General features: G+C 39.4%; 1 protein-coding gene across 8 annotated transcripts in view; it reads right to left on the reverse strand.

The window, feature by feature from the left end:
• Positions 1-25,774, reverse strand: part of GABBR2 (gamma-aminobutyric acid type B receptor subunit 2) — a 1,059,696-nt gene that overhangs the window by 828,271 nt on the left and 205,651 nt on the right. The window contains exon 2 of one of the 8 annotated variants that reach the window (XM_033929597.1): positions 1,986-2,052. The exons of 6 other annotated variants lie outside the window; for them this stretch is intronic. The gene's annotated coding sequence lies outside the window, so the exon portion shown is untranslated. Of the gene's footprint in view, positions 1-1,985; positions 2,053-12,442; positions 12,528-25,774 lie in introns of all 8 variants that reach the window. One more of the 8 variants, XM_033929599.1, reaches the window with a different exon arrangement.

Raw genomic sequence — 25,774 nt, forward strand, 5'->3', positions numbered from 1 at the left:
AGGGGTAATTCTGTAAAGTGGGCACTAAGATATACTGTAGGCACTGATTGCATACATAAATGATTAGAATAATGGGCACATATGGTATAAGTGTATGCATACACCTGTAAATGCCTAATTCTGCCAAAACATTCTGTAAATATGTGTATATCTTATATAGAAATATCATGGCAAATAAAGGCCAAATGGCCCATCCAGTCTGCTCATCCACAGCATTCACTATCTCCTCTTCTCGCTAAGAGATCCCACATGCCTGTCCCACCACCAGATAAGCACAGTTGTAAAGAAATGCTTTTTCCAAACTAAAAATGATACGGTCCATTGCCACTCTTCTTGAACCCTAATTTTCTAATCCATCCCTTAGTGATATCCCATCTAGATTACTGTAACTCCCTTTACCAAGGGATTACTCAAAAGATTAGAAGACTTTAAATTATTAAAAATATCACCATTAAAATTATTCATAAGAAAAGGAAATAATGACCACGTCACACCTCTACTTCAAAATGCCCATTGGCTCCCCATGACTCATTGGATAACATACAAAATTCTACTGTTAACATTTAAAACGCGTTCTAAATACACACCAGCATTCATCGATCGTCTGCTAATACCATACTCCTCAGTCAGATCGCTCAGCAGATCAAAATCTTCTCACAGTTCTGTCGGTTCGCAACATATTCTAAGATACTTCCCAGAAAACAATCTTCTTTGTTACAGCCCCCAATTTATGGAACACCCTTCTGAATTATCTTAGCAAGGAAGATAACATGAACAACTTTAAATCTAATCTTAAGACTTTTTTTTATTTAAAGATGCTTTCACTATTTAACTTCCCCTTCCCTATTTTTTTCCTCTCGTCTATCTAGTTTTTCTTCTACGCAGACATTTTCCCCCTTACTATCGTATCATTCCTTTTTGTTGTTTGTGTTAGTTTTTAGGCATTTATTGTAATTAGTTTCTTCCCACGTACCTCCTGTACAATATCTATGTCTTAACGTTTGTATTTATGAGGCCCCTAAACATCTATGTTATGCTTTTAAATATGTATGTACACTGCCTAGACGGCTTGATAGGCGGTATATCAAAATAAAAATAAACTTGGAACCTGAAGCATTCTTGAACTTAGACACAGTTCTTGTCTCCACCACCTCTATTGGGAGACTATTCCACGCATCTAACACTTTTCTGTAAAAATAGTATTTGCTTAGATTACTCCTGAGCTTATCACCTCTTAACTTCATCCTATGCCCTGTCATTTCGGAGCTTCCTTTAAATGAAAAAGACTTGCCTCACGTGCATTTATGCCACATAGGTATTTAAATGTCTATTATATCTCCCCTCTCCTGCCTTTCCTCCAGAGTATATGAGTACATATTGAATTATTTACAGAATAGGTGGTTAGGCTGAATTATGTCTTTGCATGTATATGCATGCACATATGTGCCATTATTTTAATCATGGCCCACCTATATGCATAAAACATATAGTATTTTATAAGTTATACAAGTATTTCTGGCATTTAGTTGTGAGCAACTCTATGGCTAACCTAAGTAACCAAAACCAAGAAAGAACTGCAGAGCAGATGTACTTGATGTAGGCACTTTGAGTCAATCAAAACGTTGTTTTGGAAATGATCTACCTTTGTTCGAGAGCCACAGGCAGGTCAGGTTTTCAGAATATCCACAATAAATAAGCATGAGATAGATTTGCATCTCAAGGAGGCAATGCATGCAAATCTATCTCATACATATTCATTGGAATATCCTGAAAACCTAACCTGACCTGCCTGTGGCTCTCGAGGACCGGAATTGCCTACCCCTGTTCTAGAAAAACTGGGACCCTAAGTAACTATGCCTAAGTTCGGGCACAGATTTCACCTCTTATGGTATAAAGAAAAGTAGGTGCCTACTTTTCATTCTAGAACAGGCACTTACATATTGGCTTACTGTTACAGAATTACTTCTTAAGTATCTCTTGCCTACCTGAAATCTGCAGAGCAGGCTTAATCATTAGGCAACTGTATGGTTGTGGGGTGGTGGCACAGATCAGCTGCAATCAGAGCAAAACAATCCATTCTGTCAGTCACACAAAGGAATGTCAGCACATATGTTTACCTGCAAGATGATTTTCAAACAGCCCCGTTTACCTAGGAAAATGACCTTAGGAAATTTGTCATATGTGCAGAAATTTTATAAAGGTTTTCCTACAGCCTGAATGAATGTTTAGGTTGCAGTTCTGAATCTTCTACACTGTGATATTACAGAAGAATTATTAACTTATCTCTTATGTAGTTTTATGTGTCAGTTCATATGACATGATGTTATAGAGTTTGTTTTTTTTTTGGGGGGGGGGGGTTGAATTGTAATTGTAATAATAGATCCTATCTCTCTCTATAGACTGATCAATTAAATGTTAATTTTGAATATGTTATAATGTAACTATATTTGCTCTTATGATGTATTGATTTTCTAATTATTGTAAAACCCCATGATCTGTCTCTGGTATAGGCAGGTACTACGGTAAATGCAAGACACAATGTAATGTTTTATAACCAGAAAAGGTCTGTGCCATTTATATGGGCATATGTACATGTGTCAACAAATCGGTATGGCCTTGGGATGATCATGATTATTGAATTTTTTTCCCCCCACAAAAAGTGAAGTCCAAAGAAAAAGGGACATTCACGGAGATGAACAGTAGTTAACAGTCTCAGCCTGATTCTAAACTGCTCCCGAAGTTAGGCTCCTCCTCCTTCACCAGTGGAGTACAGGTCCCTCTTTAGTTTACCAAAGCAATCCAACTCCATGGTAATAGCAGAAAAGAGAAGGAAGAGCACAGGGAAATTTCCCAGAAATAACATACATTTCTGTTCTGCTCTGTAACTCATGAAAGATCAATTTATTAAACATGAACTTGCAACCTGCTGTGTGCAACTAGCACTAACACATGAGGAACTCCAAATCTCAATAACTCAGTACTTTATTAGTTAGTTAGTTAATTAAACATGTTCATCTCATAACTGACAGGAGAAGAACTCCAGTTCTAGACCATAGAGTTGTCCGAGGCAGAAAGCAGCTGAATTGCAGAATGCATAGGGCGGGCTGTACAGACTCCTTTTATATTAACAGAAACAAGATTATCCAGATAAGAACTTAATCTTTCATTCTGTTACATATACACATGAGTCCATATGTTAGGAGATATACCGAAGCAGTGCAAGGCATCTAGGGAGGGACAGATGAGCCTGCCCGCAAGACTGAGGACTCAAAAGCAGCATCTTCTCTAGCCACCACATCCATTTTGTAGATCCTTGTAAAGGTATGGAGAGTGGACCAAGTAGTTGCGGAACAGCTTGGAACTCCACCCATGAAGATGACACACTTCTGTTCAAATGAGCTTTCATGGAAATAGGCAGCTGTTTGCCAAATTCAATATATGCTGACAAAATTGCCATGCAAATCCATCCAGCAATAGAAGTCTTGGAAACTGGCCTGCCTCATCTGGACTGACTGGTTAGAACAAAAAGGTGGTCAGAAAAGCAAAACTAATTTGTCCTTTCCAAGTAGTGGAATAAAATTCTTTACACATCCAGCCTCTGCAATATCATATCTTGCTTGGTCAAACCCGTAGATAAAAAGTGGGTAAAATAACCTCTTGGTTGCCATGAAATGCAGACACAATCTTCAATAGGAAAGAAGGTACTATGCTCAGAGAAATCCTAGCCTCTGAGATCCTTATAAAGGGCTCTCTCCAAGAAAGAGTCTGCAGTTCCAAGATCCAGAAACCATTGCTACCAGAAATACCATCTTCACAGTGAGGTCCAAAAGAGATGCCTTGTGGAGATACTCATACGGAGGCTTGGGACAGGCACTTCAGAATGATATTAAAATTCCATGATGGAAAAGGCCAGCGTATGGGAGGTTGCAACCTGAGTGTGCCCTTCAAGAACCAGGTCACATTAGGGCAGACCAGAATACCTCTTCTTGGTTTGCTTGCAGAAGGAAAAATTGGAGAAGGAGCTATACTCCACTGGTGAAGAAGGAGGAGCTGAAAGATGTGATTGGCACTCTTCTGCAAGTGGTTCACAAACATGGATCAATCACCTAATGTATGGACTCCTGTGTATATGTAACAGAAGTGGCATTAGGCAACATAAGGCTCCTCCATAAGCGTAATTCTCATGAAAGATAGGTGCCGGAAATGTAGGCCTTTATAATCTTTAATTACATTTCTGCCACCTACCTTTCATGTAGCTGCAATTCTGCACGTGGTGCCACTGCACGATTGACAAGCGATCAGCAGCTGTTTTTTTTAGGTGGCTGGCAATAATGGTGACATTTACAGAATCCAGGCCTCTGTGTTTATTGCAAATCCAACATACAATGCAAGTTTCCTCGTAAAGTATGCAAGACTCGATGCAGCAAATATGCCTGCATCAGAGTCTGCATGAGCAGGCAGTATTTTGACTCAAGGATCATAAGGACCTCTTCTCCTTTGCTTGGACCCCCCCCCCCCATCTTTAAGTTTAATTATCATGAAAAGTTAAATTGGTGGGAGTTCAAAGCTGATGGTTTATCCTTGGAATGGAAAAACAAAAAACAAACTGCAGACTCCTATGTACAAGATGCAGGCAATGTTCCTTGGTTTGTTATAAGGTGGTATTTTCAACTGCATAAAATATTTAGTATAATAAACATTGCCTGCATCTCGTACATAGGAGTCTGCAGTTTGTTTTTTGTTTTTGCTTTGGCTGGCAATACTGCAGTTTTCGTTGAATTCCTTTGTGTTATCAAGTTTATTTGATTATTTGATTAAACGCTTATCCTAAGGTACAAAGCGTTGTACAATAAATTTAAAAATTTATAGGATTTCAAGGAGACAAGCAATTTTCATTGATTAGATGTACATAACTTCTCAACACTTAAAGAGACATTGGGAATGAAGGGAGAACTACAATTTTTATATAGGAAAAGTACATGAAAGGGAAACACAATAGGGAGAAGGGGAGTTAAAATTTGCTGGACTTGTTTCGAATATTCAGTTAAAGGCGTCTTTAAATTGCTTTTAAACTTCTGCAGATTACATTCAGATCTTAAATATATAGGAAGAGAATTCCAGATCATTGGGGCAGTCACTGAAAAGATGACGGTACGACGAGTACCAATTAATCTCAAAGAAGGAACATTAAGGGTGTGCTGTAAAGTTGATCCAAAGGCTCTCGGGGGATTGTATGGAATCAAGAGTCTATCGACGAATGCTGGAGCATTGGTTTGTAGAGTTTTAAAAGTCAAAAGAGCAATTTTATATGTTATCCTGTGTATGACAGGTAACCAGTGGGCTTTTTGTAGTAGTGGGGTAACATGGTCATATTTATTGGAGCCAGATATGAGCTTGATAGCTGTGTTTTGGATTAATTGAAGACGTTTTATATCTTTTAGACATATCCCTTTTAATAAAGAATTACAATAATCCATTTTGGATATTAAAAGGGAATGAATTAGCACATTAAGAGATTTAGCATTAAGAGGGGGGACCAATGATCTAATCATCTTTGGCTTATAAAAGCAATTTTTAACCAGTGCACTAATTTGTGGGCAAAATGAAAGTTTATTGTCAATAAGAGCGCCTAAAATTTTAATAGTGGTAATCGGTTTAAGTGGAATATTATCAATAGAAACTGGAGCAATTAGTTGTAACCCTTCTTTCCATGGAAAAAGCACAATACTAGTTTTAGTAATGCTTAGAGAGAGCATATTAGTATTTAGCCAATCATGAATTGTTGATAACTTTTGATTGATAGAAGATATATCATTTTGGCTTATAGGATCAATGGTATGCAAATGTTGAAGGTCGTCAGCGTAGGCGTAAACCGTAAATCCAATTGATTGACAAAGAGTCAGGAGGGGAGCCAGATAGATATTGAACAGTAGAGGGGATAATATAGAACCCTGTGGAATACCGAAGTTAGAGTGGTAAGGCTTAGAAATTGAATTATTAAAATGTACTGTGGAGAATCTATCAGAAAAATAGGATCTGAACCAATCCAGGACCTTGGTCAGTTAAACTGATGGAGGCAAGTCGTTGAAGTAATTAGATTGTGATCTACTGTGTCAAATGCGGCCGCAAGATCCAGAGAGATTAGTAATACAGACTTGTTTTGGTCAAGATAATAATGAATAGTTGTGGTAAGACCTAGAAGGGAATGTTCAGTGGAATGATTTTTACAAAAACCAGCTTGGAATGGCACTGCAGATCTGCATGTTCCTTCTCTTTTTTTTCCTGCACATTTCCTTCCTGTTGTGGTGCAGCTTTTTACATCATTCTCCACAAACTCTCACATCTGTCCATATAGCTCATCCCTTTACTTGGTTTCTCTGTCCTTGCCTTTGATGTCTTTTCTCATTCTGTCTGCTCCTCTCTTCCTTCTGTTTCTGTTTAGTGGTGCTGTGCTAACATTCCTGTGCTAGTCAACCCCAGGAAAGGCAGGAAGCATTTTTCTCAACTACTACTGTACTTGCCTCCCCCTGTTTCTGCATCTTGGTTATTAGCACTCATATTGAGACCTAACAGGTCATAGTATGAGATGGGAGAAACAGGAGATGAGAGCTTTCACTGGAATATGTTCTCTGTTTCATCACACTTATGTTCCACCTTGCTGTTCACTTACCACCTTTGAATTTCTGTTACAACTGGGAAGCTAGCAACCACATATTTTATTACATTACATCCTGCACTTATAATCTGCTATTACCAGCCCAAATTCAGGCAGCTCACAGAAGATAAAAAAAAAAGACTGGGAATAGCCAGGATTTAACAATAAGAGAACACTATCTCAGACCTTAAAGTCTATATTACAATCATTACAGAATTGACAAAACATGGAATAAAAAAAGTTTACAGAGATTTTCAAAATTGTATGAAGTAGATACTCTTCTTAAAGTAAAAGGTAAAGAGTTCCATAGTTTGACAGCTTGATAAATGAAAGCAGTTGACAACAAATGTTTATATTTTACCTTTTCTCAAGTAATAAAGGGACAGGCAAACCTGTCAGATATATCAAACAACTTGTATCGCAGTGCTCAGAAGGGTGTACTCTTAGCCCAGGACAAGCCCAGGTGTTGAAACATCTGAAATCTCGGTTCTTAATCATTGCACTGGATGTACTGGTGTTGATTGGTACAGATACTTATAACTCTAAATCTTTGGTTTCAATATAATAAACAGCGCGCTTATCTGTAGTTTGCACACAGGGCTCTAATGCATTTAGCGATTAGCTGCTTCAGAAAGCCCGTTGTCTAAAGTGGCTGTCTCCTTTCAGAAGAAAGACTTGTTACAATGATTAATATCTTTAATGCAGAACACAAAAAAGTAGAACTTCAAGCTGCTAGTATATGCAGTCGCCGCCCCTGTTTCTGTCGATTGGGGGGGGAGCCCAGTGTTGCCAATCAAGGGAGGGCCTGGCATTGCCAATCGATGCTGGGTGGGAGTCCTGCACCGTTTGATAAAAATCTTTTTTGAGTGCTCTTTCAGCGGGCCCCCCTGACCATTTCGGGCCCTAGGCACATGCCTACTGGGCCTACCCTTTAATCCAGCCCTGAGAACAGGTATCTAGCAAACTTTGAGATGAGGAAGAGAGAAGGAGGTTTACTAACTTTGGCTAAAACTAGTGGTATGTTTACTGAAAAACAAATTCAAAATAATGGTCCTCTTGAATTTCAAATGTTATCTTCTGTAAAGCTTAATATTTTATTATGTTATTGTCCACCAGGAACATTATTTGTGGACATGTTTTCTTTTTTATCAGTATTGATTGAAAATAAGATTGATCCTATTTCTACCATATTGATTGAAAATAAGATTGATCCTATTTCTACCATATTGATTGGAGATTTTAACATTCATGTTGATCAGGTTGATACCGATTTACATGTATCTTCCATTTTGAATGCCTTAATAGGTTTAGGGTGGCCTCAGATCATTTCATTTCCTACACAGAGCAGATCATGTTTTAGATCTATGTTTTGTCAATTCTCAGCTGACATCATCCCCGTTTCTGGCTGTGAGATCATATTCAGTTCCTTGGTCTGATCATCATTTAATTATGTTGACAATTCCAGTGCTTAGGGCACAGGTTTCACTTTTTTGGATTCGAGAAGAGTTTTAGACTTAAAAGAGCTAAAACAATTATGGCTTCCAAAATTAGATATGTTAGAACAGCTACATGTATCTGGGGCAGTAGATCATTGGTACAATACAGAATATTTGGACACAGTAGCACCATTAAAAAAAAGATTTATCCTTGTCACTCTCATGTTGCTCCATAGTTTTCAGAGGAGTTAAAAAAAATTGTAAGCAATCACTGAGACAGAAGAGCGTAGATTGCGGAATAATCCTAACCCTGATTCATTGTCAGCATATCAGGACTGTTTAATCTATATATATATATATATAAAATCGGAGGTATGTATGTGTGTATGTGCCGCGATCACGCAAAAACGGCTTGACCGATTTGAACGAAACTTGGTATGCAGATCCCTCACTACCTGGGGTGATATGTTCTGGGGGTCTCGCGGCCCACCTGCACACATGGGCGGAGCTACAAACAGAAAATCAGATTTCACCCATTCATGTCAATGGAAAATATGTAAAAAGCTGCCATTCTCATAGTAATTCAAAAACGGCTTGACTGATTTGAACGAAACTTGGTATGCAGATCCCTCACTACCTGGGGTGATATGTTCTGAGGGTCTCGCGGCCCACAACTCTATGTTGCTTGCTCAAGGGTGGGTTCACCCAATAATTTATATGTTCTTGCTCCAGTAGGTGAAACTAAAATTGTTGTTTATAATCACGTTTTGCGTTAGTTGTATTGTATTCATTTTGTCAAATATTTCACATTATAATTTGAATATTGTACTTTTTATTAAGCTGTAAAAAAATAATTTCATTCACCACTATAAAGTATCTTTATTTAAATCCATTTACAGTGTTATTGCTATAATTAAATACCCATGCAACGCCGGGACATCAGCTAGTGATATATATAAATGCGACGTTGGAAGCTAAAAAGCATTATTTAAAAAAAATTTTTTTAAAAAGGCGCTGTAACAAATTCCTATAAGGAATTATTTACAATTGTGAAGAAGTTAACCAATTCAGCTACGCAAACAAATGTTGGTAGCTTCTCTGGCAATGATTTTTTTAGGGTTTTGTTATCAAAGTCCAAGGTATCTCTTCTGATTTGGGTGTGGTGATGGTCTAAGATTTTAAACCATTAGAGTACCTTGCCTGAGATTCTTATGGAGTCTAGTGTTTGTAGGAGGATGTCATGGTCTACCAGGTTGAAGGCTGCAGAGAGGTCTAGTTGTATGAGCAGGATTTTCTTGCCTGTACAGAGGTGTTGTCTGGCAGTGTCCATTAGTGTTCCTAGTAGGGTCTCAGTGCTGTAGTTGGCTTTGAAGCCAGACTGTGTGGGATGGAGTAAGTTGTGGTTTTCTAGGTATGAAGTTAAGGTTTTGGCTACGAGGCCTTCCATCAGCTTGACGTACAGTGGGATTGAGGCTATGGGTCTGTAGTTGGATGGTTGGTCCGTTGCTCCTTTGGGGTCTTTTAGTATTGGAGTTATGATGATTTCGCTGAGTTCTTGTGGGAAATGACCCTCTATGAGTAAAGTTTGTATCCATTGTAGAAGCAGGGAGCAGAAAAGTGTACTTGAGGCTTTCAGTAGGTATGGGGGGCAGTGGTTAAGGTCACAGGCTGCATGGCTGTATTTATTCAAGTTTCAAGTTTATTTATTCATTTGATGAATCGCCTATTAAAATTGCTAGGCGATGTACAAAAATCCATATAGAAAGTAATACAACAAAACTATCAATTAACAATATAATTACATAAAATACAGACATGAGGGGGTAGGGTAGGATTAAAGTTTACAATCTTAAATTTGGTAGAAAAAAGGTAAAAACCAAAAGGTAAGGGGCTAAAATCCAAAGCACAGTTCAAAGCATCTTAGAAGCTTGTAAAAGTTTTAGTTATTAAAAGCATCGATAAATAAATAAGATTTTAAAAGTTTTTTAAAGGTTACAATGTTTTTTTCAGATCGAATGTATTGAGGGAGGGCATTCCACCATTGTGGTCCCATGACTGTGAACATGTCTGATCTACGTGTACCTATGATTTTCAAAGAGGGTACTGAAAGCATGTTTTGGCCGGAAGATCAAAGAGAACGTTGAGAGTTGTAAGGGATTAGAAATCAGGAAATAAAAAGTGGTTCGTTGGATGCTAGTGTTTTAAAGATAAGTAGTAAAATTTTAAAGGTAATCCTATGGCTGATTGGTAGCCAGTGGGCGTCTTTTAAAAGAGGAGAAACGTGGTCGTACTTTTTAGCGTTATATATTAGCTTGACGGCTGTATTTTGTATTACCTGCAGTCTCCTTTTTTCTTTCTGGGTTGAAGTCTGACCATTGTATGGGTGAGAAATGGGGCCAGGTTCTGTCATGAAGCCATGCTTCATGTGATCTCAATCACTGTCCTCCATATCTCTTAAAATAACTCCAGGATTAAATACCGAGCTCTTCTCCTACATTGGATACAAACCACGCTCACAAACGGCATCTTCCCAACTATACTCAGTGAAATCATCATCACCCCGATCCTAAAAGACCTTAAAGGACCAACGGACCAACCATCCAACTACAGACCCATTGCCTCCATACCGCTATATGTCAAAATAATAGATGGGCTAGTAGCCAAACTCCTCTCCAATTATCTAGAAGACCACAACATACTCCACCCCAAACAATCCAGTTTCAGAACTAACTTCAACACAGAGACGCTACTAGGATTCCTCATGGACACTGCTAGACAACACCTCAGTACAGGAAAAAAAATGATGCTCATACACCTGGACCTGACCACTGCATTCAACCTGGTAGACCATAACACCCTACTACAAATTTTGGACACAATAGGTTTCACAGATAAAGTATATTCATGGTTCGAAGGATTCCTAAAATCAGAGTAAAATCAGATAAAGAAAAATCAGAAACTTGGTACCCCTGCGGCGTACCCCAAGGATCGCCACTATCACCTACTCTTTTCAACCTCTACCCTGCCTCCCTCGGTGCCCCCTAGACAAACTAGGCCTATCTTCCTACAGTTATGCAGATGACATCACCATTCTCATACCTTTTGATCAACCAAAGCCCTCCATGACAGACGCACTACACCAAACACTTGAAACAGTAACAACTTAGATGAAAGATCACAAACTGAAACTGAACCCAGGCAAACAAAATTCATCCTCCTCGAAAATAACAAAACTCCAACCATAATCAACATAGAAATGAACGCAATTAACTACCCCATACAACCCACCCTAAAACTACTAGGAATAACAATAGACAGATGCTGCTCCATGCAACCACAAATCAATAAAACAATACAGAAATAATTTGCAGTTATGAGAAACTTAAGACAAGTCAGAAAATTCTTCGAGAAAACACAATTTCAGCTCATAGTACAATCACTAATACTAGGACTACTAGACTATTGCAACATCCTCTATCTCCTGTGCTCTGCTACAATAACAAAACAACTACAAACAATTCAAAACACAGCTCTAAGACTCATCTACTCATTGAGGAAACACAACCACATCACAGAGGCATATCTCAACTCTCACTGGCTTCCAATTCCAGCAAGAATACTATTCAAATTCTACTGTCTACTATTTAAAACTTTAAAAGGAGATAGCCCAACCTACTTGAACAACCGCCTCATCCAAACCACCTCAACCAAACATAGGAAAACACACCCCATTCACACACCCGCCAATCAAAGAAGTTAAACGGAAAAAACTATATGATAGCCTCTTAGCCACTCAAGCAGCAAAAAGACAACCAAATCGCCAACCTTCTGATAACGACCCCAGATTACAAAACTTTCAGAGAAGAAATAAAGACTATACTTTTCAAAAATTCCTTTAAAAAAGTCCTAACCTCTCAAGCTTCCTTCTTTCATCCCTCTTACCCCTCTGAACCCCCAAATCAACCTGCTCTACCCTTTTTTCCCCCAAAAAGGACCAGAAATGTTTTTGTAAAACACCCTCTTTAACTCTTTTATAATCCACCTTGAACCGCAAGGTAATGGCGGAATAGAAATCCCTAATGTAATGTAATGTAAATAGCAAATACCATTACTGTTTTCCCACACAAATAGACGGTTTTGTATGTAATGTCTTTGTATTCATGTGCCCTGTTAATGTGGTGCATTATTACATATATTTTGAGCTTAATAAAGCAAAAATAAAAACCCTATTTAGCAAAATGCATCGGAGATGTCCAAAGTCCGCCTAAGTCCTGTCCACCTAACTTATGCCTATCGAGCACCCAAAACACGCTAAAAAGTAGGCCTACTTTAGAATGCCTATAAGACCTACTTTTACAATTGGTATACAGTTCACTAGCTCACTCTGTGGCACAGCCTTCTACCTTGATGTTCCTGGATCAAACTCCACTCGCTCCCTGTGACAGAAGAGACATTAAAAAAATTAAAATAAGAATTCAAAAAACTAATTACACTTAGGCCCAACCCAGCCCATGTGCCTAAGGCCCAGCCCACAGGAGGGGCCTAAGACAACTGGGCCAATCAGGCCCTAAGGCTGGCCATTCTGCAGATGGCGGGCCTGCCGGACAGACGGGCTTGGACCCGTCTGTCCGACTAACTTTTTTAAGGTGTAGGGGGGGTCGGCAGGTGAGGCCAATCGGGGGGGCAGTCATGGTGGGGGCATTGTGGGCAGGAGGGCCTGTGATCCTCCCTGCCCCGATCGAGTTGTGGGGGGGGGGTCGCTGGGGCAGGATGTCTTGGGCTCCCTCCTGCCCAGATCGAGTCGGGGGGGGGGGGGAGTGATGGATCGCAGCAGGAGAGATTGGCTATCTCTCCTGACACAATAGCGATCACCCCTCTACCTGAACTGCCACAAACCACAGCAGGAGATATTGGGCATCTCTCCTGCCACGGGTCACGGCAGTTTGGGTAGAGGGATGATCGCCATCGTGGCAGGAGAGATGAGCCATCACGGCAGCCACGGCAGCCACGATCAGCTCAGTGGCCCCTTTTTTGGCACTTATACTTGTTTTGATGTGGTCTAAGTCAAAATGTATAAGTGCTGACTAGGTAACCTGACTAAACTTTTGGTTATACCTGCTGTACGCCTATGTCTAGGTTGGCCCACCTCCCACCCTTTCCCTTCCTCTAAAAACGCCTCTTTTCGCTCTATGCAGGGGAAAGGCCTAAGCTGGTTTTAGATACGTCTAAAACCAGCTTTGGTTATGGGTTCTTGGACGATCAGGTTTTTGATCATCCAAGTACCCATTTAGGCCACTTTTTAGATTTTTTTTTCATTGATTATGAGCCCCATATTCATTAAGATCAAATTCCATCATGTCAAAATGATCTAAATTCATAGATTTTCTAATCATACATATTTTACTACTGAAGTATTGTGCAAGTTTCTGATCAATTTCTTGCCAAAAAATATTACTATCAACTTTTTCCCTTATTTTGATTATAAGTTGATAAAGTCTGTTTATTGTTTTTCTCCACCCAGTGCAATGTACCAGTAAAGCTTAATTTAGAGTGATCCGACCACATCACTGGGTCCCGTTGCTCATCTGTAATGTGCACACTGTTAAAATTATTAACTTTAAAGGCAAATAGATCTTCTTGATGATCCTTAGGGCTTCTTTTAAGAAGGTGCGTTAGCGGGTTTAACGCGCGTGACTTTTCATCACGCGCTAACCCCCGCGCTAGCCGAAAAACTACCACCTGCTCAAGAGGAGGCGGTAGCGGCTAGTGCGGCCGGCGGTTTAGCGCATATTAAACCGCTAACGCGCCTTCGTAAAAGGAGCCCTTAATGTGGGAAACCTTATTTTTGTTGAAAGCTGTATTTTTATTGTACACTGCTCAGAAGTTCAATTGAGCAGTATAAGAAATTTTAAATAAACTTGCAACTTGATGATGTTATCTGCAATCCCAAGGAGTTCAAAAAGATTTTACTCCAGCAATGTTAAAATTAGCTTCCTCTTCTTTTTTTTTTTTTTTTTTCCCTTCTTTATTGATTTTTGTTACTAAAAGATAACAAAATACAGGGAAATAAACAATGTCATACATAAAACAAATCTAATCAGGCAAAAATGAACATCAATTCCAGTCCACATTAATGGAGCCTAATACTAAGGCCTCCTTTTATGAAGGTGCGCTAGCGCTTTTAACTCACGCACCGGATTAGCGCACGCTATAGTGCGCGCCAGCCGAAAAACTACTGCCTGATCAACTAGCAGCTAGTGTGTGCGGCATTTTAGCACACGCTATTCTGCGCGTTAAGGCTCTAATGCGCCTTCGTAAAAGGAGCCCTAAGTAAGTGCCTTGTAACAAATGGGAATGAAAAATTTATTTTTGTAGATCCATTATGGGAAATTTCTTGAAAGATAAACCTGTGCAGAAAGTTTCAGATACTAATTTGGTTGAAGATAAAAAGTGACATATTTGATTGAGGCCTATTTTGCCTGCCAGGAATACTCTATTTTGTTATAATTTGTTTCTCATTATATAACTGAAGTGTAGTAGTATTAGCATCTTCTTCCAAGTGCAAATTTAAATCTCCCACTAAAATTACATTATCCCTTTCAAGACAGGCATTAGAAATAAAATCCATAAAACTATCTTATGCAGAAGGCCAATGTCCTGGAGGACAATAAAATGGTATGCTACTTACTGTACACTCTGCAAGAAACTCTACTAAAACTCCAGATTACCCTTGCTTTGTGCAATTAAAATGTATTTGTTAGTTCAGTGTACTTTATATTCTGTCTCCTTCACTTGATAGACACTGCTGGTTGGTTTACCAATTTATATTCATGAGCCCTCTTGCATATCTTACAGGTTCAATGTTAATGCCTAGTAACCAAATCTGTCCTTGCTTTTGTTGATCTTCTGGTGTCCCTTTGTGTGCCAATCTCAAGGTTGTTTTTTTTTCTGGTATTACTCTGCCATCCTTGTCCAAGAACAAACAGTTCCAACCATATGGACTTACATGTATATACTAGTTGCTTAATATGATGCCAAACTTCAGCTTGAATACATTAATTTGGTTCTGATAATGCTTTATTTGTGGATTCCCTTTAAGTCTTTCTATTTGTCGTGCACAACACACTTGCTTTTTCAGTAATAATCAATATTTTGCTACTTTACAGTCCAGCTTGGGATAAAAATGAAAGAGTATCAGCTATTGTTCCAAGAAGTGGTTCTGCAATTGTAACTGAATTACAGATAAATTTGTCATGTAAGGTCAGGGCTACCGTGAGCTACTACGTAAGCCATGCATCACATAGTGAGCCAGGCCATCCCATTTCAGCATGTCTGCCAAATTTTTCATATGTGCAGTCAAGCAGCATTTCGTGTATGATCCAGACCGATCTGAGCAGTGTTGGAATGTGCCATGAGCTTCCAAATGCACAGCCTGACACTTTCGACCTTTGTGCTGTACAATATCAGCAGCAGTATGCACCAGGCTATGAGCACTAAAGCAATGCCAACAGATGAGCCACAACAGTAAACAGCCATATGATTGCTACATATCATCTAACTGAGCAATGGAGCCTAAGTGGGGGAAAAAAAGGCAGGAGGAATGCCTATTCCCTCCTGCCACCGGAGGCTCCCCTGAACTTCACCCCCACTCCCTGTACCTTTGGTAATGTTGGGACCTAGAGGGAAGCACCCTCCAGCACCAAGGCTCACCCATCAAAAATGACAGGCCTTCCCCTCCCTGGTGCACCATGTGATGCACAGGGAGGGGCCTAAGGTCTGATGTTTGAGTAATAGAGGGGGAAAACATGTGGTGAGCTGTTTTGTGAATCAGGTCGGTAAAGGCGATCGTCACTAAAGCTGTGAAAACAGGTTTAGTGACGATCGCTGACTTTAGTGCATCTAGCAAAAAGTGATAGGGCCAGATGACGTAAATCTGATAGTACGTAACGAATTTAGGCATAGTCTGGTGGCTCTACTAGCTGACCTTTTCAATGCTTCTCTAGAGTTGGAAGTGGTACTGGAGGACTGGAGAAGGGTGAATGTAGTCCAAAAAAGTTGAAGCAAGGAAAAGTTAGAGAACTACAGGCCTGCAAGTCTGATATCTGTGTTAAGTAAATTAATGGAAATGCTTTTAAAACAGAGAATAGTGAAATTTCTGAAATCCAATGGATTACAGGACCCGAGGCAACAGACTTAACTGAACTTAAAACGGCAAAAGTGTTCTATTTTACCAAATTAATAAAGTCCACCACCAATCTAGCTCAATGTCTTTTTCAATTTGTTTTGACCACTATTGGTCAAAACAGGGTGCATAAAAATTAATGATTTTTAAAACAGAAAAAAAAAGATGGATTTTTTTTCATTTAAATCAGATTTTTATTTAAATTAGATTTTTATTTAAATTGGACTTTATTTGAGGGGGGGGGGAAATTTATCTAAAGATAGTTTTCTATTTAAGTTACATTATAGTCCAAAAGTTATTCATCATGAAATGAAGATTAAATTTGAATTATGTAGCATGAGGCTATATATTCATTCAGGCCCTGATTCTGCAAATTACGTCCCGATTTTAGGCAGCTGTAGGCAACCTACAGCTGTCTAATCAGCCAATCGGGATGCACGCTTTTTTAAAAAAAATGCTCCCAGGCAGGCCGCCTATATTTAAGGCGCCTCCGGGAGCCTGGGGAAGCCCGCAAGACCGCCTAAAGGCCTTAGGCGAACCTAGGCAGCCCTACACGTCTCCCTAGTAGAAGAAGAGACGCTTACAATGTAGACCAGCAAAATGCTGGCCTACATTGTAAGAAGACGTGGCCGCCTGTCCGATCTCCGGCAGGAGGGTGCCCAACCCCTCCTGCTGGAAAGCTGCACCCCCCCCCACCCCCACGAAACTCCGAATCACTGGCAGGAGGGTGCCCAACCCCTCCTGCCGGAAAGCTGCACTCCCGATCGCCAGCAGGAGGATGCCCAACCGCTCCTGCTGGAAAGACGCACTCCCTTCGGATCCCCACGCTAACTCCCCCCCCCCGCGCTTCCACCCCCCCCGATGACCCCCCCTAACCTCCCCCCCAACTAACTTCTAAATTGTTGGCCGGATGGACGGGTCTTGCTGCCGTCCAGCCGGCAGGCCCGCCTCATCGAAATCAGGCGGGCCCACCCCTTCCAGGCCCATCCCCGCTAAGCCTAAGGCCTGATTGGCACAGGCTCTAGAAGCCTGGAACAATCAGGCCTTAGGCATAGCGGGTCCACCCATCCCCACTAACCCTAAGGCCTAATTGGTCCAGGCGCCTACAGAATCAGGGCCCCCAATGTTTAAATTTTTGTGGTAAATTAATTCAATTAATCCATTCATAATGTCACAGGCATGATTTAAATCAACTTTTTTTTTTAATTTAATTTTTTATTAATTTGAAAAATATCACAAGTAATACACTTGTTGCTGAAATACAGAAAGTAAAAAACATCAAAAGGAAACAAAATTATAAATGTGGCATTTCAATTATCCTTCTTAGACCACTAATTTAGAAAAGAGGGAGATCCATAATTCCATGGAGAAAAAAAACCAGGAAATCTATTATTAGGAAAGCTGACTACACTAAACAGCCCCAATTATTTTCTTTCCAAAATCAACTCTTTTTGACTAGTGATTTAAATCAAATCCACCTTGGGTCAAACATCTCTTTCTTCACCCTCAAGTTTCCTGCCATCAGCCAACAAACTAGCTAAGGCCTTCTCCCAGAAAGTCCTTAAATTATGAGAGGTTCTATCAGCAACCATCAGACCTTCAGTCCAATCTCAGGATGACTCTCAATATGGCTTGTCATTAGCAGTATTGAACATATCTGGAACCTTTAAATGGTCCACTTTTGACATTTTGTTTATGACCATTCTCTCCCTATCCCTAGCTCTTGCTCATATGAAGTCAATTTTCTGCATGCTTGACTCTTTGCCAGTATCCTGGATTAAATCACCAACTCTGGAACTTTTACCATTTGTATTATCTACAATAGCAGATAGTTTATCTCTAGGAATAGTTCTAGCTGAATGGAAAAAGGTAGTAGTTTGCCCTCTCCTCAAGAAATCTATTTTAGACCAAATTTCACCAAATAACTACTATCCAGTTTCAAATCTTAATTCCCCATCCCCCTTTTACTAAACCGCAATAGTGATTATTAAGTGCAGGGAGCCACACTGAAGGCTCCACGCTGCTCCCGAAGCTCATAGAGTTCCTATGAGCGTCGGTAGAAACGCGGAGCATTCAGCACGGCTCCCTAAACTAATAACCACTATCGCGGTTTAGTAAAAGGGGGACGGGGACGGTTAATCTTCAAACTAGAGAACAAAGGGATTGAGGGGTACAGATAGGAATAGAGGTAAGTTATAGGGATAGGAGTAGAGGTAGGCTATAGAAATAGTCAGGGACCACTGCTCAGGCAATAGGCCCTGATGGGCCGCCGCGGGAGCGGACCGCTGGGCGAGATGGAGCTCTGGTCTGCCTCAGCGGAGGCAACTTCCTATGTTCTTATGTTCTTAAGTGGGTTTTCAACAAATTTCTGCACATATTGAACAATCTTTGATTCTTCACCTTTCTCATAGTATTGAAACAGTTGTTGCTGCTCTCTTGACTCATTTCACTCATCCTGTCATTAGATCTTTAGGCGCCTTAAAAAAAAAAAAATATATATATATATTTATAGCAAAATTATTACAAGTAATAACACTTATTACAGAAAAACAGAGGAATATTTATCAATTAAATAGGAAGCATTACTTATAAAGATTAATTTACTCTTCCTTGGACCACAAAATTTTGGGAGGAGAGATCTGATAACTAGGAGAAGAATAATTAGAAAAAATAAGAAAGCTACTTGCTAGACAACCCGATCCAAATATTCAAGTAGTTATTTCTCATTTTCCCAGATAAATTCTTGAGGTCCAGAAAAGATCTCAATTGATCTATAACAAAAAATGCACACTTATTACCAAGATAATGCACCTTACATTTATATGGATATGCTAACAAAAAGGATCCCCTTCAGTCTCTTCACTTCTCTCATTGAAATAATTTTTTTTCTTCTATCTTTTGTTACTTTCAATACATCTGGATATATCCAATTTTTTTTGTCCACAAAGCAACTTTTGAGAGTGACAGTTCTGACTCCCGAGTCAGCCCTGACACATAGGAAAAGCCAGGATCTAGGAGAACAAACCACCAGGTTAAACACACCTTTAGTAAAAGGCATTCAAAAGCTTCAAAAGCTGCCTACCCTCTAGACCAGCCTAGGCAACCCTGCTTAGCAAGCAGGAGAATAATTTCACCCTGACTACTGGGGGAGCCAGAGAAAGGGAAAACCTGCCAACACTGCAGCTAGATTTGGGTGTGGCCCACACAGACAGAAAAGCAGCTTACACAAGCTAGCAAAGGTAGTGGAGGAACAGTGCTTAAAAAGAGCTCTTCAGTCCAGGTTGCAGGCACGGGAAGGAGAGCCCATGGAATGGGTCAATGCTGAAGACTCCCAAACTGCAAGCCTAGAATCAGTGGAAGAAAGGATGGACTGTACAGAGCTGGTACTTGTCCCTGAGCCAGTTCCTGAACCAGTGGAGGTCATGGAGGTGAACTGCTGTGAGAAGGGCAAGCAGCCATTTTGTGGCAAGTGGTGTTTTGTTTTGTTTTTCACTGCTCAAGAAAAGAAAAGCCCGAAAGGTAGAGAATACACACATTTTTCACCTCCACATAATACATACTCGAGAATCGATTATTTTCTCTTATCCCCTTCTCTTATTCAAGATCTCACCAATACCATTATACATCCAATCTCTCTCACTGATCATGCTGCCATCTCTTTATATATATCCATCTCAGCCCCACATAAGGAATCCCCCTCATGGCGGCTAAACAACGCCTTACTGCTAGACGAGGAAATTATTGAAAAAATCAATTCTTTCACTGCGGAGTTTTTTGAAAATAATTCTAAAGATCCTGAAATTTGCCCTTCCATTGTCTGGGAAGCATACAAAGTAACCCTTAGAGGTGAATTGATTAAAATTGCCTCTTGGAAAAAGAAACAGTCCATGAGAAAGGAAAAAGATTTAGAAAACTCCATCAAAACCTTAGAATTACAACATATGTCTAACCACATACATGACCCAAATACTTTCCAACGTATTCAAAATCTTAAATATGAATACAATACTTTAGTTTCACATATAGCTAGGCGTGATATTTTTATCTCTAACTCTGGTCATTACATGGGAGATAATATAATGGGTCGTCCTTTGGCCAGATACCTTAAAAATAAATCTAAAAGACTACATATAACGGCTATTCAGAATTCATCAGGTCAATTAGTCAAAACCAGATCTCTAATTTCCTCTCAATTTGAAAAATTCTATACTTCTTTATACCAATCCGAATCTACCACTCCTGAAGCAGATATAGACTCATTTCTTACCTCCTTAACTCATCCGACCATTCCAGAATCTGTTAAATTGGAACTTGATTCTCCAATAACTATATTAGAAATTGAAACTGCCATATCTTCCTTACCTGCTGGGAAAGCCCCTGGCCCAGACGGCTTCACGAACGAATTCTTTAAACAATTTCGCACCCTACTAGCTCCTCATCTCCTTAAATATTATGACTTCCTCCACTCCACTCCGGACAAGCAATTCAATTTCACCGAGGCCACCATTGTAGTAATCCCTAAACCTGACAGAGATGACACTTTAGTTAAAAACTTTCGCCCCATCTCTCTCCTCAATTTAGACTACAAGATAATGGCAAAATTACTTGCATTAAGACTTACCAAAATAATCCCATTGCTTATACATAAAGATCAAACAGGGTTCATTAAACAAAGATATATAGGAGACAACCTGCGCCTATTTCATTATATTAACGCTCATGCTAAAACAATGTCAGACCCTGTAATAGGCCTAGCTATTGATGCTGAAAAAGCCTTTGACCGAGTGGAGTGGCCTTTCCTTTTCCATGTCCTGAAGTGGTATAATTTTGGCCCATTTTTTACAAACTGGATAAAAACACTATATCATCAACCCACAGCTCGTATTAGGATTAACAATTCTTTATCTAATAAATTTCCCCTCCATAGAGGTACTCGACAAGGCTGTCCTCTCTCACCATTGCTATTTAATTTAGTGTTAGAGCCACTCCTTTCAGCTATACGACAAAGTCCCTCAATTAAAGGTATTCCCTCCTCTGATCGAGATTTCAAATTAGCAGCTTATGCTGATGATGTTTTACTTTTTCTGAGAGACCCTTTACTCTCCCTTCCCAATCTTATTCACATTATCACTCAATACTCCCTCCTTTCCGGATACTCTGTTAATTGGGAGAAATCAGAGATCTTCCCTCTAAATGATAATATACTTCCATCACATTTGGCTCATTTTCCTTTCTCATGGTCACATGAAGCTGTGAAATACTTGGGGATTTTAATACATAAAGATTCGGTTCATGCTCAAGATCTTAATATATCTAAAGTCAAAAATCTAGTTCTAAACACTACATCTCGATGGACTCCACTCTTTTTATCCTGGTGGGGTAGAATTGCATCCATCAAAATGACTCTGGCCCCTCAAATTAATTATATCCTTTCTATGCTCCCTCTGTTATGCCGGAAATCATTATTTAATTGGCTAAATATGAAAATATCTGAATTCATTTGGAACAAGAAAAAACCTCGAATTGCTCTCGCCAAACTGAAAGCCTCTAAGATCAACGGTGGTCTCAACTTTCCTGATTTCTATCACTATTATATTGCTTCATTAGCCAAATATGGAGCTTACTGGCTCACTAACTCCACCACTCAAAATCTTCCCACTCAAGATCTTCCTGCCTGGTTTGAAATGGAATGTTTTTTATGTACGCCTTTACACATCTCATGCTTACTAACGGTGTCAATACCAAGGCACTTAAAGAGATACTCTTTATTGGGTGCAACGCAGCATGCTCTTTATCTTATAGATACATTGACTGAAATCTCAGTTAATGTTAGTCCACTCATGTCCCTTTGGAACAATCCCAAAATTCAAAATCACAATAAATCTCTATCATGGAAAAGGTGGCAGCGGGCAGGTATATGGTTTGTCCATCAATTGTCTACCCTCAACTCGTTAGTTCCATTCGATATACTGTGCTCTACATACTCGCTGCCTCCTTCTACTTATTCACAATGGCGTTCTCTCACTGGAGTGTTGCCTTCTTTGCATATACGATTTGACTATATGACTTCCAAAAATACTATTTACAACTGGTCTTCTCTGTCTCTATTAAAAGGCAAGGCGATATCATCCTTCTACAGCATTTTAAGAGATCACTCCTTCACTTTTTCACCTCACTCTATGAAGCACTGGGACGCTATACTTACCACTCCGCTTTCTGACATTGATTGGGAGCTTTTCTGGTCATCAACAAATCGCCCGCTTTTATCTTCTAGAGTATCACAATCAATGTACTTTCTTATGTGGCAGGCAATATGGACCCCACTTCGCATGTGGAAAGCTAACTTAAAGCAAGACTCTGTTTGCTGGAATTGTTTGAAAGAGGAAGGAACTCTTGATCATATGTTATTTCATTGTACTCTAGTCCGCTCTTTTTGGACCTATGTCTGGAACACCATACAATCTATTACTAACTGCTCAGAAGAAATCTCTATAGACATTGTAATCCTTCGATCTCAACACCCATGTTTCACACAATCAAATTGTCCACCTAAACTCATTGATACCATGTTGGTGACTGCTCTCATGCACATTCTAAAAAATTGGAAATCACCCTCGCTATTAGATTATACCTTTTGGTGGAACTCTCTGAGTATGTATCATAGATTTGAATCCTATGCATATGAGAAGAGAGTTACATTCCGAACCTGCATGAACTTGAAATACAACAAATCTCCATGGTCATTCTTAGACTCCTATGTACGCTCATCTTCTTAGACACTCCTGTTATCCTTTTCTTCTCCTCTCTTCTCTCTTTCATTTTTCTTTCCTTTTTCTTTTCTGCTCTCTCTCATCTTTATCTTATATATCCCTTACATACATTTTTAATAATTGGAGCCTTTGCTCCTATACAGTTAAACATAGATTTATATATTTTATATACAGAAAGCTTTATTTTGTTTCTATGTACTTTAAATGATTCTTGTAACCTTTAAAATACTTAATAAAAATTATTGAACTGAAAAAAAAAAAAAAAAGAAAAGAAAAGCCAAACCCATAGCCTAGTTGTATTTCTTGTGGGATTTACCAGAGCCCTAAATTGAACTTTGCAAGTAAAGGCATGGTGTGTTGCTAGCTGTACTATTTTGTTGGGGGTTTTTTTTGCTAGAAAAGAACTGTTTCTAGTGAGGAGGTGTTTTTTGGGTTGTTGTTTTTTTTAACTGCTGTTTGTGTGCCTAAGTACCAGCTCTAAGGACATATGAAGTACTGTGGAGAAATAGGCTGGGGGGGATGTATGCTGCAACATCTGGGTGGGATATTTTTGTGGGTCTTCTCTTCCCCTATTATTGTTAGGAGAGGGGATGAGTAAAGGCCTGTCTATGATAAGGGCAGACAAGTACTAAAACAGTGATTGTTTTGTTTTCACAAAGAAGTTTTCTTTTGGTGGATTATTTTCAAGAGACTGATAAAGATAACTATAATTTGTTTGTAGCAAGGGCAGGAGTCTTGCAGGGCTGAGGCATATGTGCCAGCCCCACAACCCTAAAGGGGAACTTTAGACAAATTGGAGATTGTTTGCTTGTGTTTTTGAAAAACTGTTTGTCTGCTCCTGGTTGAGAGAATACTGCTGGCCTTATCCTGATTGAAGGAGTTATAAGAAAGTGTTCTACTTACCTGAGAGTTTAATTCTGTTGGCTGGACATTCCAATAAACCAAGTTGGTTTTTTTTAAACCATAGAAAGTGTGCAAGTGTGGTTTCATGTTAAGTGACTTTGTTTTGCCTGAAGGGCCACTCACTTGTTAGAGTGGCACACAACAAACTTTCTTATCATCCTGCCCGCAGTCCCGCTACCTAGCACCAAATGGAAGAGTGACAAATGTTACAAAAATATCATTTGCTCAATAACTACTGAAACAATCAAAATTCCTCTTTCCGACACATCTGTAAGTGAGGTCTCCAACAAATTAGAAATATCTTCCAATAGATTAAGTTCCACTTGAGCTTATTCCTGGCATTGAACTTGATTCCTACTTGAATCCAGTCCTCTATTCATTAATCGTTGGAGTAAATAATATACCAGTATTTTATTAAAAAGAGGAATAGCCTGAATAGGCATAGAAAGAATCTCAATCAAATATTTTTTGAAGAAATCCAATGAAGAAAGACAGATTTGGGATAATAGCAGCCAGCGGGGAAAGATTAATATCATGTCCTATAAAAAAGAGCGACTCTCCTTCACCACTCTCCACAGCAGGACCTCTCTGACTCGGTGTCTCTGGGGCAGGGGCAGTTATCCCCTACACTCCATGATCACTACACTCTCTTGATGTAAACCAACTAGTGCTCCCAGGACCTTGAAAATGCCCACTATGCATCAACTAGAAGTTCTGAATTTTTTTCATTGTCCCCAAAATATACAACAATCTTTCTTCAACTATACGTTTGGAAGCCAACTTTCTGAAATTTAAGACTCTATTAAAGACACTCTACTTTGAAAAGGCATTTAATTTTCTTCCGACTGGATAACCCATTGGATCCCTCCCCCTCTCCTCTATTTCAATCAGATAGTTGCCTCGGGAGGCTAAAAAAGGCTAGAAAGTATGTATTGTTAGCTTTCAAATTTTTATTCTTCATTGTGTATATGTTTGAGCAAATTTTTTTCTGTCAATTATGGAGTTCCTTTCAAATATTTCTATTATTGTTAGTGTATGTACACCAAATTGATAAATGTATTGGAAAAGAGAAGTATATCAAGAAACAATAAACCACTAGAGGCAGATCTTATCAGACAAATCTGATCAATTTCTTTGACTGGGTGCCTGAGAGTTGGCTAAAGAGAGAGAGCTACGTAGATGTGGTGTATTTAGATTTTAGCACTTTGACATTGTTCCATACAGGTGTCTAATAAATAAGCTGAATGCCCTTGGTATGGGCTCCAAAGTGACATACTGGGTCAAGAACTAGCTGAGTGGAAGGCAACAGAGGGTAGTGGTAGAGATCACTTTGAGGAAATGGATGTTATCAGTGGTGTGCCACAAGGTTCGGTTCTTGGGTCTGTTCTTTTTAATATTTTGTAAGCGATATTGTTTTAAGTGCATTCTGGTAAGATTTGCCAAAAATCTGCAATAGAGTAGACATCCCTGATGTGAAGAACATGAAAAAGAACCTAACAAAGCTTAAGGAATGGTCTGGAATTTGACAGCTAAGATTTAATGCTAAGAAATGCAAGGTTATGCACTGAGCTGCAAAAATACAAGAGCGGTACAGCTTAGGAGGTGAAAGAATTTTTGTGCACAAAAGAGGAGGACAATCTGAGTGTGATTGTATGTGATGATCTTGAGGTAGCCAAACAGGTTGAAAAGGCGACAACGAAAGCTAGAAAGATGCTTGGGTAAATAGGGAGAGGTAATGATGCCCACCATAGACTTATTATCTGGGCTCTGACACTCCGCTGTAACCAGATCTGGAATGCCCAGATGCATGGAAAAATTCCCTAGAGGG

This window comes from Geotrypetes seraphini, chromosome 2, assembly GCF_902459505.1.
Source record: "Geotrypetes seraphini chromosome 2, aGeoSer1.1, whole genome shotgun sequence".
Classification (NCBI taxonomy): domain Eukaryota; kingdom Metazoa; phylum Chordata; class Amphibia; order Gymnophiona; family Dermophiidae; genus Geotrypetes; species Geotrypetes seraphini.